This window comes from Schistocerca piceifrons, chromosome X (assembly GCF_021461385.2).
Source record: "Schistocerca piceifrons isolate TAMUIC-IGC-003096 chromosome X, iqSchPice1.1, whole genome shotgun sequence".
Classification (NCBI taxonomy): domain Eukaryota; kingdom Metazoa; phylum Arthropoda; class Insecta; order Orthoptera; family Acrididae; genus Schistocerca; species Schistocerca piceifrons.
This window is the reverse complement of record NC_060149.1, coordinates 664,108,167-664,123,878: the sequence shown is the minus strand read 5'-3', so window position 1 is coordinate 664,123,878 and position 15,712 is coordinate 664,108,167.

Below are 15,712 nucleotides of genomic sequence, written 5' to 3'. Positions count from 1 at the left end.
TAGAATTTGATGGTATTTTTGCCAGCATTGGTGGTGAAAATACCACCAAATTCGTCCAAAAAATACAGACAAAAATTAAAAAGTAATATTAATAAGTGAATATCACATAACTAAATAAATTTTGGCTTTGCACTGACCCTTCAATAACCTAATTTATAAAATACAGTAAGGAATACAAATGCTTGCATACATATGATTTTACATAATAGTTTACACAACTATCATGTGGTTAAACAATTCAATCAATAGCGTCAGCAATGACGAATAGGTGCCGGTAAGAGTCTCATGACATTTCATAAACAGTAAACACACAAAAAATCAGTTTTTACAAATATTCTCATAAAACCCTTTCAATAGTTCAATAAACAAGTAGAACTCCTCAGAGTAGTTGACAGTTCCAACAGTAGCACTCAGCAATGATCAACAGGTGCAAATAGCAGTCTCATAACATTTCATCAGCGGTATTTAAACAGCTTTAACAGTGGCACCCAAAAATGGCAAGCAGGCGCAGACACCAACAAGTGACATTATCTCAGTAGAAGCAGTCCATTAGTGGCACCCAGTAATGTTGAACAGGTGCAGACACCAACTAGTGACATCATTTCAGCAGAAGCTGTCCATCAGTGGCACCCAGTAATGTTGAGCAGGTGCAGACACCAACAGGTGATATCATTTCAGTAAAAGCAGTCCATCAGTGGCACCCAGTAATGTTGAACAGGTGCAGACACCAACAAGTGACATTATCTCAGTAGAAGCAGTCCATCAGTGGCACCCAGTAATGTTGAACAGGTGCAGACACCAACAAGTGACATCATTTCAGCAGAAGCAGTCCATCAGTGGCACCCAGTAATGTTGAGCAGGTGCAGACACCAACAAGTGACATTATTTCAGTAGAAGCAGTCCATCAGTGGCACCCAGCAAAGTCGAAGAGGTGCAAGCACGAACAACAGTTTGAATGCACACACAATTGCTTTTACAAAATTATCATCAATGCTCTTATACTAAACATACAAATTATAATAAACACACAAATGATATCAGATAATTGTCATATTAAATATTACAAATACACAAATATCAGTAAACCTATAATATTTATGGGTGTCAGTGCAAGCCACAACAAACAAGTAAATTAATATTTAGGAGATAGGTCGGTACCAATTATTTAGGATCAGGAAAGGAAAACACCCAAGACACACTCACTCATCTTTCATCCACATTAAGTGCTACTGTGTAATTGAATAGTGTTAACTGTGTAACTGCAATTCTGTCAAAGATTTGGTGTTCGGCATGTGTATCAAGTAGTAGTGGCAGCAATGTATAACAGTCGATAATAGTTAGTCAACGTCATAGTCATCATGTCAAGACCAATGTTTGCCAAGCCAAATCAAATGTACGGTTGCTGAACAACTGTCAGTGTGCCAAGATATGCAAATACTTCCTCTCTCCAAAAAAAAAAGTATATACTGCTTAGTGATTTAACAAAGTGTGTGTGTAGACAATCTTCCTTCTACCTGAGTGTTCTAGTCTGCCATCTTCATCCTCCTTGTTCCATATAAACCAACAAAAAAAATATGCTCCCCACTTACTTTACCTCTTATCCACCAAACTCCAATAATCATCAGCATCACACAATCTTAATACTTCAATAATACCTCTTACGTCGATACATAGAGGGTGTTTCAAAAATGACCGGTATATTTGAAACGGCAATACAAACTAAACGAGCAGCGATAGAAATACACCGTTTGTTGCAATATGCTTGGGACAACAGTACATTTTCAGGCAGACAAACTTTCGAAATTACAGTAGTTACAATTGTCAACAACAGATGGCGCTGCGGTCTGGGAAACTCTATAGTACAATATTTTCCACATATCCACCATGCGTAGCAATAATATGGCGTAGTCTCTGAATCAAATTACCCGAAACCTTTGACAACGTGTCTGGCGGAATGGCTTCACATGCAGATGAGATGTACTGCTTCAGCTGTTCAATTGTTTCTGGATTCTGGCGGTACACCTGGTCTTTCACGTGTCCCCACAGAAAGAAGTCACAGGGCTTCATGTCTGGCGAATAGGGAGGCCAATCCACGCCGCCTCCTGTATGTTTCGGATAGCCCAAAGCAATCACACGATCATCGAAATATTCATTCAGGAAATTAAAGACGTCGGCCGTGCGATGTGGCCGGGCACCATCTTGCATAAACCACGAGGTGTTCGCAGTGTCGTCTAAGGCAGTTTGTACCGCCACAAATTCACGAAGAATGTCCAGATAGCGAGATGCAGTAATCGTTTCGGGTCTGAAAAATGGGCCAATGATTCGTTTGGAAGAAATGGCGGCCCAGACCAGTACTTTTTGAGGATGCAGGGACGATGGGACTGCAACATGGGGCTTTTCGGTTCCCCATATGCGCCAGTTCTGTTTATTGACGAAGCCGTCCAGGTAAAAATAAGCTTCGTCAGTAAACCAAATGCTGCCCACATGCATATCGCCGTCATCAATCCTGTGCACTATATCGTTTGCGAATGTCTCTCGTGCAGCAATGGTAGTGGCGCTGAAGGGTTGCCGCGTTTGAATTTTGTATGGATAGAGGTGTAAACTCTGGCGCATGAGATGATACGTGGACGTTGGCGTCATTTGGACCGCAGCTGCAATACGGCGAACGGAAACCGGAGGCCGCTGTTGGATCACCTGCTGCACTAGCTGCGCGTTGCCCTCTGTGGTTGCCGTACGCAGTCGCCCTACCTTTCCAGCACGTTCATCCGTCACGTTCCAGTCCGTTGAAATGTTTCAAACAGATCCTTTATTGTATCGCTTCTCGGTCCTTTGGTTACATTAAACCTCCGTTGAAAACTTCGTCTTGTTGCAACAACACTGTGTTCTAGGCGGTGGAATTCCAACACCAGAAAAATCCTCTGTTCTAAGGAATAAACCATGTTGTCCACAGCACACTTGCACATTGTGAACAGCACACGCTTACAGCAGAAAGACGACGTACAGAATGGCGCACCCACAGACTGCGTTGTCGTCTATATCTTTCACATCACTTGCAGCGCCATCTGCTGTTCAAAATTGTAACTACTGTAATTTCGAAAGTTTGTCCGCCTGAAAATGTACTGTTGTCCCAAGCATATTGCAACAAACGGTGTATTTCTATCGCTGCTCGTTTAGTTTTTATTGCCGTTTCAAATATACCGGTCATTTTTGAAACACCCTGTATAAACCTTATCATCAATATCAGTTACCTTACCTCTTGTCCACCAAAACTCCAATAATCATCAACTTCACACATTCTCAATACCTCAATAATACCTCTTCAATACGTCGACACATATAAACCTTATCGCCAATATCATTTCACTTCCATAACAACTCTTTCCTCTAGTCAGTCTCCTCGAACAAGTACAGATAAAATCCTAGTGCAAACTTCAGTTCATCATCCCATACAATCCGAAGACACAATGTCCACACACAACCTCTGTGTAATCCATCTGACCCAAATCTTCTACTCATTATAAATCATAAAATAAATTTTGGTTGCCTTGTCCATCATTAAATAAAAGAAATACCTACATGACCTCTAACAGCCTTTAGTTTGAATAACTTTCTGTAAGTAAGTACGAGTACGTAGTATGAAAGATCACATAAGACTTTGAATGAATAAATCGTAATATTTCACAGTGTGTACACCACTTCAAGAATCATGGCAAAACAGAAGCAAACATGTGGAGTATTTCCTGTGTCAAGTGTCACTTACTATTTCAGTTGCTCACGAAGAATGCAGTGTAATAACTGTCAATGGTCTAAACCTAGTGTTGGTGTGTCATGTCGTTAGCTTCCTTCCTAGTAACATAAATTTATACAGCTTCCATAAAACCTCCAGCTCATGTGACTTCGATGAAGTTTCTTGTACCAATGTCGTTCGTAGCATTATAGTAGTTCATTTTCTGATCTTAAAATATAAGGCACTGAGCGTAAGCAAAACATGCAATAGCGAGTAAATATACCAGTAGAGAACAGTGTCAACAAGTGGATGCAGCACAATTCTTACAACGAGGCTCTGCCAAGCGAACAGTCTATAATTAATACCATAGTGTGACCTAGACTCCATGTTCGCATACATTATCAGCATTTCTATATACCAAATTAAAGAGTAGTTATGACAACAAACAGAAATGTGTAAATATGCAATCCATACGCAAGCAGCAATTATGTATCTTACATAATAAACAGGTCATTAGCATCATATCAGAATAAGCAAATAAATGTTCATATGTAATCTTAATAAGCAAACATGAAGGCGCAAGCAGAGAAATCACAAAGTATAACTTACATACATAACCGTATCGGCACAACTAATCAGGTTACAATTATAATTTAAATAAATAAGCACAACAGGCACATGATAAAAAAAATGTGACATCAGTGAAAAAGCATAGCAGCCAAGCGATGCATAATATACACAAGTAACAACCCTGTTCATTAATCAATCATTGTTAATATCAGTTAACACGAAGTAAGAATCACGTAATCGCGAGCAGCAAATTACGTCTAAAGTACGTACCAAGTGGAAATATGTTACCTGAAAAATAAACTCAATTAATAGTTACCTTTTTAGTTTATTAGTTTCTTCTTCGAAATTACATTCTTCCTGAAAATTTCTCGATAGCAAGTCCTCTTAACGTCGGACACACACAGAATTTACCTGAAGTTCTTAAATATTTTATACAACCGTATCCTGAAAAATACTGAACGTTAATAACATAATTTATCAAGTCAATATAGCTTTATACTGAATTTAATCGGAGAAATTAGACTGTGTATTTGTTTACGGCTGTCAGTGCATTCGCACTGAGCGCTCGATCAGCTGTAGGTACGCGTGACGTAGGAAGTAATTGTTTGCGGTCAACGACTGCCTTGTGTGGCGCGCAGACTTGACTGTTGCTTTGAGTATGTGCCGCCGCCGGAACACGGCGCGGTATCCTTGTACTCTCCGTGTATTTACGTATAACTGTTAGTTTCTCAAAAGTATGTCATTCCACAAAAATTTTAACGTTCGATATATGATGTATTCCTTTGGAGCGCCGAGATTTAAGAGTTTCTACTTCGACAGTGTTATCATGAATAATTTTGCGAACCCTATATGGACCGTTATAAAACAGAAAAAATTTGCGACACAAGCCTTTTCCTTTGTGAGACAAACGATGAGACTTAATTAACACCTTTTGACCAACTGACAAGGTTTTTAAACGACCAGGACGATTAGCTGATTTCTCTCTTCTAGCAGCCGCAGATGCAGTATTTTGCAGAGCCAGGTTCACAACTTCAGAATGCCGCAGTTTCCGTGTAGGTGGAAAAGGAATGATTTCAGAAATGCGATTTGTCGGTGCTTTATTTTTTAATATCAATATAGGCGGTAAAGAAGTTGAATCATTAGAGAGTTCATTCAGAATGTTTTGAAAAATCTGAAGATACTGATCCCACGTTCTGGGATTCTGATGACAATAAAGTCGACACAATTTATTGATTTCCTTCATCCATCTCTCTGAAGCGTTAGATTGAGGGTGAAAAAGTGAAACGAAAATTGGTTTAATTTTACGACGCCGTAGAGTACAAAGCCAAATTTTGGAACGAAACTGTGATCCATTATCTGATATAACCTTATCAACATGACCCACTTCTTTAAGAAAATGTTAGATGAAAGCATTAGATACTGAACAAGCTGTTGCTTTGCGTAAAGGTGTAAAACACACATATTTTGATGACAATTCCACTGCTACCAAAATGTACGTAAAACCATTAGTAGATCGAACCACTGGACCGAACAAATCGATTGCAGCCATATCCTTTAATTTCGCTGGAATGATAGGAAACAACGGTGCTCTGTGAGAAATAGTTGGCGGCTTAGCCTTTTGACATAATTTGCATTTGGCAAGAACAGATCGAACACGTTTTTCCATATTACTGAACTAGCAATTTTCTCGTAATTTATGAAAGCATTTTCTGGGACCAAAGTGTGCATAACTGAAATGTGTGTACCAAATCAATTTATTGACCCACTCATCAGGAATACAAACTAACCAGAGTTGTCGACCGATTTTCGTTTAAAAAGAATATCATTTCGAACTAAATAATACTGTCTAATCGCTACGCTTTCCTTTCTCCTCCACTTCTCCTTAACGTCCTTCCAGATTGGATCCTTATTTTGCTCCTTAGCGATGTCCTGGAGCGAAGACGAAATAAAATTCTCAAACGCAACACCTTGAATATACATCAAACAATAATTGTTTTCTTTGCAGTCCTCCTCAGCACTTTGTTTCAAACCTATAGGTGCACGTGATAAAGCATCAGCAATAATATTTGAAGAACCCTGTATGTAAACAATACTAAAATCAAATTCCTGTAGATACAGCGCCCATCGTGACAATCTTCCATGTGTTAATTTTGCTGACATAAGAAATTCCAGAGCTCGATGATCGGTGTAAACCTTAGTATGTCTGCCATACAAAAAGATGCGAAATTTTGTGAAAGCCCATACAACAGCCCAAGCCTCAAGTTCCGTAATTGAATAATTCTTTTCTGATGTAGAGAGAACACGACTTCCAAATGCAATAGTTTTCTGTACTACAACGCCGTTTTCTTCTATCTCTTGAAATAAGTGTGCACCTAGGCCCTTGTATGACGAGTCCGTCGCCAAACAAAAATCTTTAGATAATTCCGGGTGTGAAAGAAGTGGAGCAGCAACTAAAGCATCACGAAGTTGTTCAAATTCTGGTTGAGCTTCCTCATCCCAACACCAATTAGATTTCTTTCCAGATAGTTCACATAAACGAGGTGTGGTCAAATCTTCCAATTTAACAAAGCGTCTAAGAAAATTACAGACACCAAGGAAACTACGAACATCACGTTTTGTAGTAGGAACAGCATAATTACGAATAGCGTCTAGTTTTTCTGGATCAGGAAGAATACCTTCTGTAGAAATAATATGACCAAGAAATTTCACCTGAGAACGACCAAATTCAAATTTTTCCAAGTTCACTGTAATGCCAACTCTTGCAAAAAACATAATAATGAATCCAAAATTTTGTTGTGCTCACTCCAAGAACGTTTAACCATAAGAATATCGTCAACATATGAAGTAATATTGTCACAAAGATAAACAGGTAAAATTTCGTTTAAACTACGAATGAATGCTGCTGAAGATACAGTAAGTCCAAATGGTAATTTCCGAAATCACTTTTGGGTAACATAGTCATATCTGGTTATTCTTTACCGACTCTCTAGATAGATTGATAGTTGACGAGTTGTTTTGATAGATACAAAGAATAGTAGAAGAGTAGGCAGCGGTGCAGAAAACTAAAAGGGAAATAGCACCACTACAGCTCGGGGCCCCGTGCACGCTATGGCACATATTCACTTAGTGTAGTGAATCCCCTGAGGACTTTAATAGCCGCACATAAATCCCAGTTTGTGACTTAATGGCCAATTTGGTGGAAGTGCGTACATAAATTGATCTAACCATGAACATGGATGTATGTCATTCATACAATTGCGAACGATCTTAAATTTCCGAACAGTTAAAAAGTGTTTATAATCAAAGTTTTCGCCTCGTGGCGACAAAGACCTACCGCGTCTGTCCCAGTCCCAATGTCGATTATTGTCAAGTTCGCGCGCCTGGCGCTCTCTTGTTGCATCTCGTAAATGAAACAAATTACTTTCTTCAAACCCCTCTGCTATCTGTGATTCTAAATTTCTTCTGCTGTCTTTTCCTACGATTTCGCCTTCAATTTGTTTGACTTGCTTCCGTAACGCCTCAAATTCCCTTTTAACGCGTTCATTAAATTTTCCCTGATTTTCAACATGTTTATTAATACTCTGGTACTCTTCGGTTTCTGCAAATGGCAATGGAGCTGTATCATCTGAATCTCTGTCCCCATTTAAACTACAACTTGTCAGTTTATCTGAAATCTCCTAAACTCTTTCCGATAAGTCACCTATTTTTTCTTTCTGTTTATTTACGTCTTCCGTAAGTGTCGCGACTCGGGTTTCGGTATTGACACATTTAGTAGTTAATTGTTCATACTGTTGTGTTAGGTTATTTATTCTGTCATTTGGTACAGATTCCTCGATTCTTTCAAATATTTCTTCCTTATCGTGTGCACGTTGTAAATTTAACTCTGAAAATTTTTGTGCTATCACGCGATCTCTATCTTCCTGTTCTCTATCCTGTTCCTTTTGTCTGATTTCTATTGAAATTAATCTATTATTGTGAGCGTTCAAAATCGGTTGCACTTCTTCTCTAATTTCTTTCTTTAATTCATCTTTCATGTTTTTGAAACGTGTCCCTATTCGTGAGTCTAACCGTGTTTCCATTGTTCCCATATCAGTTTCTAACCGTGTTGCCAAATTTCCCATCTCTGTTTTTAATTCAGATCGTAGCTGTGATCCCACTGTTTTTAATTCAGATCTTAACTATGTTTCCATTGTTCCCATATCAGTTTTAATTGTTCCTATTTGTGATCCCAAATTTAATATTGCACTCATTAACTGCTCCATATTAACTGGTTCGAAATTTTTCGCACCTAACATTTCCCGTAAAACTAACTTCCTTCGACATAGCCGTAAAGCTATCTGTGTTCGATACTATTCCAGAATCTTCTGTCGTCAATCTCGAATTCTGAAAATTTTTTGATTGTGAAAAATTTTGAACTGGTTCCGGACTATTTTCCCGACTTATTAAATTGTTTTCTACTTCATTATTCATCATACTATTCTCATGTGTTGGCGAGTTCGCCATGTTAACAATTCCGTCATTCTCACTATCCATCATTTTTGCCTTTTTCATCGATCGCGTAATCATTTACAAAACATACAAAACTCGGCACTATACGAAAATTACCCACAATGACGCTTTATCTCCAACAATACCATTCACACGAAATGTTTCCCAACAAACACGTCTAACGAACAATTAAACCCTTCACAATTGCACAAAATTGTCAGACCTATATACAAGACATCAAAAATTAAATTCTGTCAAAATATCATTAAAAGAATGACAAGACAACTACAAATGTTCAGTTACCAAATCTACACATGCAATATAGACTACAATTACTAAACTACAAATTACTTCAACAATACTACTGTCCGCTATTTTTACTATCAGAAGATTCCAAGGGACGATCCGAAGCAGCGGTCGCCACGTGCATGGGGGCTTAATTAAATAAAATGCAAATATTTTTAATTTTAGTCGCTGAATGTCCGGCTACGAAGTCTCGTAACCGGTTGGCCCTGATTAGTATTAGTACGCAATCTGACTGCATAGAATAACAACAAAGAATGAAAGAAAACTTCCGTTAACACAATTAATTAATTAAGTCCCCAGCAACTATAAAACCTACGAAACAACAAAACACAAGTGTAACTGTTCTGTGTGTGGAAGTGTGATTCAATGTACACATCTGGCACGGTTCTTCCTCAATAAAACAAGGTAATTTAAGCACCATTTACACTGAAGTAATTAAAAAAAACAGAAATACTATAATTGCACATAGAAACCAGAATTACACTCTAATACATGAACACAAGCCAGATGCTTAGTTGACTGAACCTGTGACCAAGAGGCATTATTGTTTAAGACATTTGAAATAAAAATAAAAAAAATTATTACCTTCATATATATTGACGAAACATACACTCTGATTATTACAACATCCGCAATCGAACAGCATCGGCTGTCTAGCCCATCAGAACAAGTGCATACAACATGCTCACAACTAGTCACGGCTACATCGGAACTCCTACTGCCCACTTCTCAATATGCACTCTCCACGACGACTTCTCGACAAGCACTCTCCACCACCACATCTCAACAAGCACTGCCAGTGGAGGCGGCTGAATAATACTCTTTGGCGCAATCTCTGGCGCTGTGACTCAGTGTAGCCACCTTTCAACAGGCTTCTTCATTCGAGGTCTGTGCGTCATGGAGAGATGTTCAGTTATGTTATAAGCAAATTAACGATAAATCTGTAATTGAAAGGCTTGCAAATGGTAAGAATGACATTGAAAATTACCTAACGATTTATTATTATTAACAATTTCTATCTGCCCATTTTTTTTTACATACGATGTAAGGGAAATGGAGACTATCAGCAGCAGAAGAACATAAACCATACACACAAATAGATGCGGTAGTTACATGCACTCGTAGTGTGCACACAATTTCTATACGCACACGTAGTCTGCAGTCTTGCATTCATAATTACACACGCACAACTATGACAAGTAGCTCATCCAAGTATTCTACACATACATCCAGTATTCAGAAATAAGTCAATAAGCCACACACTTAATCACTCAGTGAGTAGTGTGAGCATGGGAAGGTCCTAATCCTGTGCCCACAGATGAACTCTTTGTTACCATGATCCGACAGCCCCACTTTCAGCTGCAATGCACTATGTACTTCAAGGCTTCTCGACAGAACGTTTACTTGGCGGACCATATGAGAAGCAGTGCCAACTATTGAAATACTCTATGAGGCAGCACGATAGACACCCTCAGCCCACCGCTGGCTGACACCCGTATCTATGCAGTATGCCTGTATTTTCGACCAGAGCCCCTACAAACTCCACAATTTGTGAACTGTTCACCTCGTCATTCATCAGGCATATACCTTTCTTGTTTTGTGGTATTATGCCAAAAGCATTATCGGCCACTTATACAGTAGTGTCGAATCCTTCGTGATTTTACCTAATTACTTCATACTGATCGCTGCCTTTCCCCCATTAGACGAAACACTCTATATCCTTATAAAGTAACTTGGGATTGGTCAATTTTGGATTCTCTATCTGTAGTAGAATCGGTACATGTGGGGTTTGGGGAGGTCTGGAAAACACATACCGATATAGACAGGCTTCCTGAAGTGCTCTAAAACCTTGGCGATTTCCACAGCGAGTAGTCATTTATTGAAGATTGTGGCTCGCTTGAAATTTTGCCTCGCAATGTGATCTCTTACACTATAACGCTCACCACAGCAGTAAACTGACTAAATTTCGCAATATTATCTGATATTTCCATTCTTTTAGCCAAAATTGATTTATTCATTGACTTATAAAAATTTTTTTCATAGCCATACTTCGCGAAAGCTCTCTGTTGTGTGTTTACATCAGTGCACTCCTTCAGTCAGCAGTGCCGCTTGCAGGAAATACTGCAGGTGATCCTAGCAAGTTCCACCCTCAACCTGAGAGTTGATGGAGGTTTCTGTAGTGCAGAAAATATCGCAGCTTGTCCTCCACTGCCGTCAACAGCTTTAGGATAGAAGCATTTCAAGGGACCAGATGTGTTTAGGGTCACCCAGGTTATACCAGAAGCCCTTATCAGTGACCCTGAGACAAGATCATTATCTCGCCTAGAATCCTCCTTGATTGCCAACTTCTTTTCACTGGAAGTGTGTCCCTTTAAACCACAAATAAGGGGGTACGGATTTTGTATCCTTGGCTGAGGACCTTCGTTGATATTTGTCAGGACTGTGCAGACATTGGGTGCGCGAGGTACAGAAATACGTGTGCCGCGCGGGATTAGCCGAGCGGACTGGGGCACTGCAGTCATGGACTGTGCGGCTGGTCCCGGCGGAGGTTCGAGTCCTCCCTCGGGCATGGGTGTGTGTGTTTGTCCTTAGGATAATTTAGGTTAAGTAGTGTGTAAGCTTAGGGACTGATGACCTTAGCAGTTAAGTCCCACAAGATTTCACACACACAGAAATACGTTGATCTTCACCACCGTATTTCTAAAAGAACATTTATCATAACTCGTTCGCTATGCCAATCGTCAAACTATATCTGGCGTCCTAGCTCTAGATATAATGGATTTGTCAATACTCCATTTGAGCTGGAAAAAAGTTTGTTCCGCGTCGAAATTACGTGAGCTGGAACAGCTATTCTCCGCGCACGCAGCGAGCGACGCTACTGCCACAGCTACGACTGTGGAGGCGCTGTGCCAGAAGCGTGTAGTGACACCGTAATAGTCAGCATTCCGAGATAACGCCAGCTCGCTCGTGTACTCGCATGAGACGCCTGCATTAAGGCCTGTAAAATTACGTCACGTTCCCCAAGGAAGATGAGCTACCAAACGTGGCTCAAAACGACCACCTGAGTGTCATGAATTTGGCCAGTTATGGCATCAGAAGACATTGCAATGTTTATCTCATTTGCGGGCACAGAGGAATTGTGGAGAATAAATTTCGCCAAAGAAAAAGAAGAGCAACTGATGAATGAAATGAAACTAACATTTTAGCAGCAGTAACACACAATGTAAACGTCACTAAGAAGCATCTGAAGTACGAGAGACATCAACTAAACGAGGGTTCTGCGAACACTACATTCCATAGCAATTCATTCTTTTCACATATCGCTGCATCCACAGCTTCATGACAGTGGCTGCCAAAATTGGTTATGGATCTTCGCATGTTATCTACGAAACGTGCAAAGTGATGCGACATATGTATGCAAAATTTTGTTTAAGGAAGATACATCGTTTAAAAACCATAGGCAAGTCAATCTTCGCAATACGCATTAATCATCAGTTGAAAATCTGCAGTGATTCAAAGACGTAATTAAGGACATCTCTTTGGACATATGGCAATCAGTGCGCTACCAGCATGACGAATGTCCCTCCTATTCCGCAAATGCAGTGACAGACCCTCGTAAGAGAGGATTTGGGGAGCACTGGAACTGACGTTCAGGAAACGCAAAACAATCTGCATACTTACTAAACTTAACACTTATATACTTTTATCTATCTATTGCTTGTGCCTGTGTCCCGCATTGTGCGTGGGGTCGGTGTGGTTAAAACGGATTTGGCATGTTAATTTGAAGGGGTGGCGGGATGCCCTTCCTGCCGCCACCCTGTACTCTCCGGGACGGAATCAGGGTACCCCATCTGTCTGCGTCTAGCGTAAATCATGGAAAAGTGCGGATGTGTTTCAGATGTCTGTGAGTCGTGTAACTGAGGCGGGACGTGGGGACCAGCACGGTATTCACCTAGAGGGATGTGGAAAACCGCCTAAAAAACCACATCCAGGCTGGCCGGCACACCGGCCCTCGTTAATCGTCGTTAATCCGGTGGGCGGATTCGATCCGGGACCGGCGCGCCTACCCGAGTCCAGGAAGCAGCGAATTAGCGCTCTCGGCTAACCTGGCGGGTACTTCTGTACTTATCTGTGGTGAAAATTAGAGCAAAAGGTCTATCAGGAAACACCCAGGATTCCAGAAGACATGAAATGCCTTATAACACGGGCCTGTGGTGCCTTTAACTCCAGATGAAATTCAACGTGTAGTATTGTTTCTCAGAATAACTTTATTAGCGTGTAGCATTACTCAGGGTAAACGCTTTGAACACTTGATATGACAGTCGTGATAATAAACACGCGAATCGTACCTGCGTTACATACTTGCTTGTATTTGGTATGAAAGGGCAGACGTTTGTAGAACCTTTTATCCTGACTGCAGGAAAGTGGTTAGCGGCTTTGTTATCTTGATACTGTTTGATCATCTTCCATATTTGTTATGTCGTTGAAGTTCTCTTAGAAGCTTCTTTCGAATGCCAAAGAAAAAAGTGTCAAATTATGTTAGAAAACACAAAGTCGATGTAGTAATGCGGCGACTATAAACGATAAAAATGATTTTGGAACGTCAGGAAGTTTGCCATACTCTCCGCTATAACTTGGCGAAAACCTCGATAATTTATTCATTCTGGATGTGTTTGGGGTGGCCTGTCTTAGCTGCCTCACCCTGAATACCGGGTGGTTAAATTAAACTTTCCCTATTTAACACATTATAACACAGAAACTAGTTACCGTACGAGTACCAAACTTGGTATCATTAATGTCAAGGACATGGGGAACAGAAATAATGCAGAATCAATTCAATTGAAACACTTTTAATGTGCTGCTACGGTACATCATACCATTACAAACCGGTGCCATTAATGCTACAAAAGAGGCTCAATATAGTGCCCATCAGTGTCCAGATGAGTCTGAAAGCGCAGGATTGCATTTTGCACATCAGAACGAAGCATGTCCGTAGGTATGGTGGCTACCTCTCTTGATATGCTGCGCTTCAGATAACACATGTATGAATGTTCCCCTGGTAACCCCTGTCCTTCAGGTAGCCCCACAACCAGAAATCACAGGGAGAGAGATCAGGTGATCGTGGCGGCCAAGCATTTGGAAACGATCAGCTGATAATTCGTTCGTTTTCAAATGTGTTTCGAAAAAGCAGGTGAACTTCACGAGCGATATGCGGTGGAGCCCTATCTCGCATGAAAACTGTTGAGTTCAATGCCCCTCTGTCCATGAGGGCGGGTACGACACGCTGGCGAGCATATCGCAGTAACGCTGGCCAATCACATTGCACATCTTTGGTCTTTCAGCGCCAACCTGTTCAAAAAAGAATGTGCCAATGACGAACGTAGCTGTGAAGCCATACCACACGATGACACGTTCACCATACAGAGGACCTTCCTGCACTGTGAGTGGAGGTGAACATCCCCACACTCGGCAATTCTGTATGTTCACCTCGCTCGTCAAAGAAAAATCAGCTTCGTCTGTCCATAGGATGGTCCGGAGCCAGCCCTCGTCAACTTCAATCCTTGCGAAAAAGTGGAGAGAGAAGCCAACATGTCGTCGTGCGTCCTGTGGTATACGATTCCTAATACGGATACCATTTGAGAATGGTTCGAAGCACCTTCCGTGCACTAGGCCACAGTATGTTCAAGTGTCGTGACACAACACGTGCACTACTTGATGATTGGGAATTGTTCGCAGCGTTGTCTGCCATAGCAACCGCTATTTCGTCAACCACCTGTGGTGCACGCGGCGTCGGCCTCTTTCCGGAGCGACCCCCAGTTCTCCAGCTGATTCCAACTTCTTCGTCATGGTATGCACAGCAGGTGGAGAAAGAGGATCCTTCGGTGATCCTTTCAGCCGGCGATATTCTCGAAGTGCAGCTGCAGCATTACTGTTGTTCTGATAACAGAGCTTCACCAATAATGCCCTGCTCCTTTTGTCCAAGCTCGTGTTGACATGTCAACAAGTGCACTGCGAATGGTCAGGTGTGTGAGACTATGAATCACGATGACTAATCACGGCACCTGGTAGCCATAGTTGGAACTGGACGGTGGAGCTGTGACGCATGGAAATCATGCACCCCATGTGCTGGACATTAATGCTACGGTAATTAGTTTCCGTGTTATAACATGTTAAATAGGGAAAGTTTAATTATAACCATCCGGTACTTCCCTTAGCCCATCACCTCCCGGCAACGCCTCAGGCGGCATACATTCTTGAGGTATTATTGTTTTGACTAATAAGTGTATAATCTAAGTAATTGCAGATCGACGCCCAAAAAGTCTGTCATTTGTTTAACTTTGACCCTAACAATGCTCAACACCCGGATATTGCGGAAGAAGGAAGTTCAGATGCACTTGTCAGTTTTGGATTGCAACAGACAGTGCCGGCGTTATTCGTCACTACGCATGCGAGACAGTGCCTACAAAGACGCTCTTCGCTGACGTCTGAGCGGCTTTGCCAGAAGGGGAAAGCGATCATCGTTTCCCGGGAATGCGTGCACGCGTCACAACGCCACGTGGCCACAGATATCAAAGCGTGCGGCTACTGATCAAAGGGGGCCAGAACCCTGCTGCAGCAGCC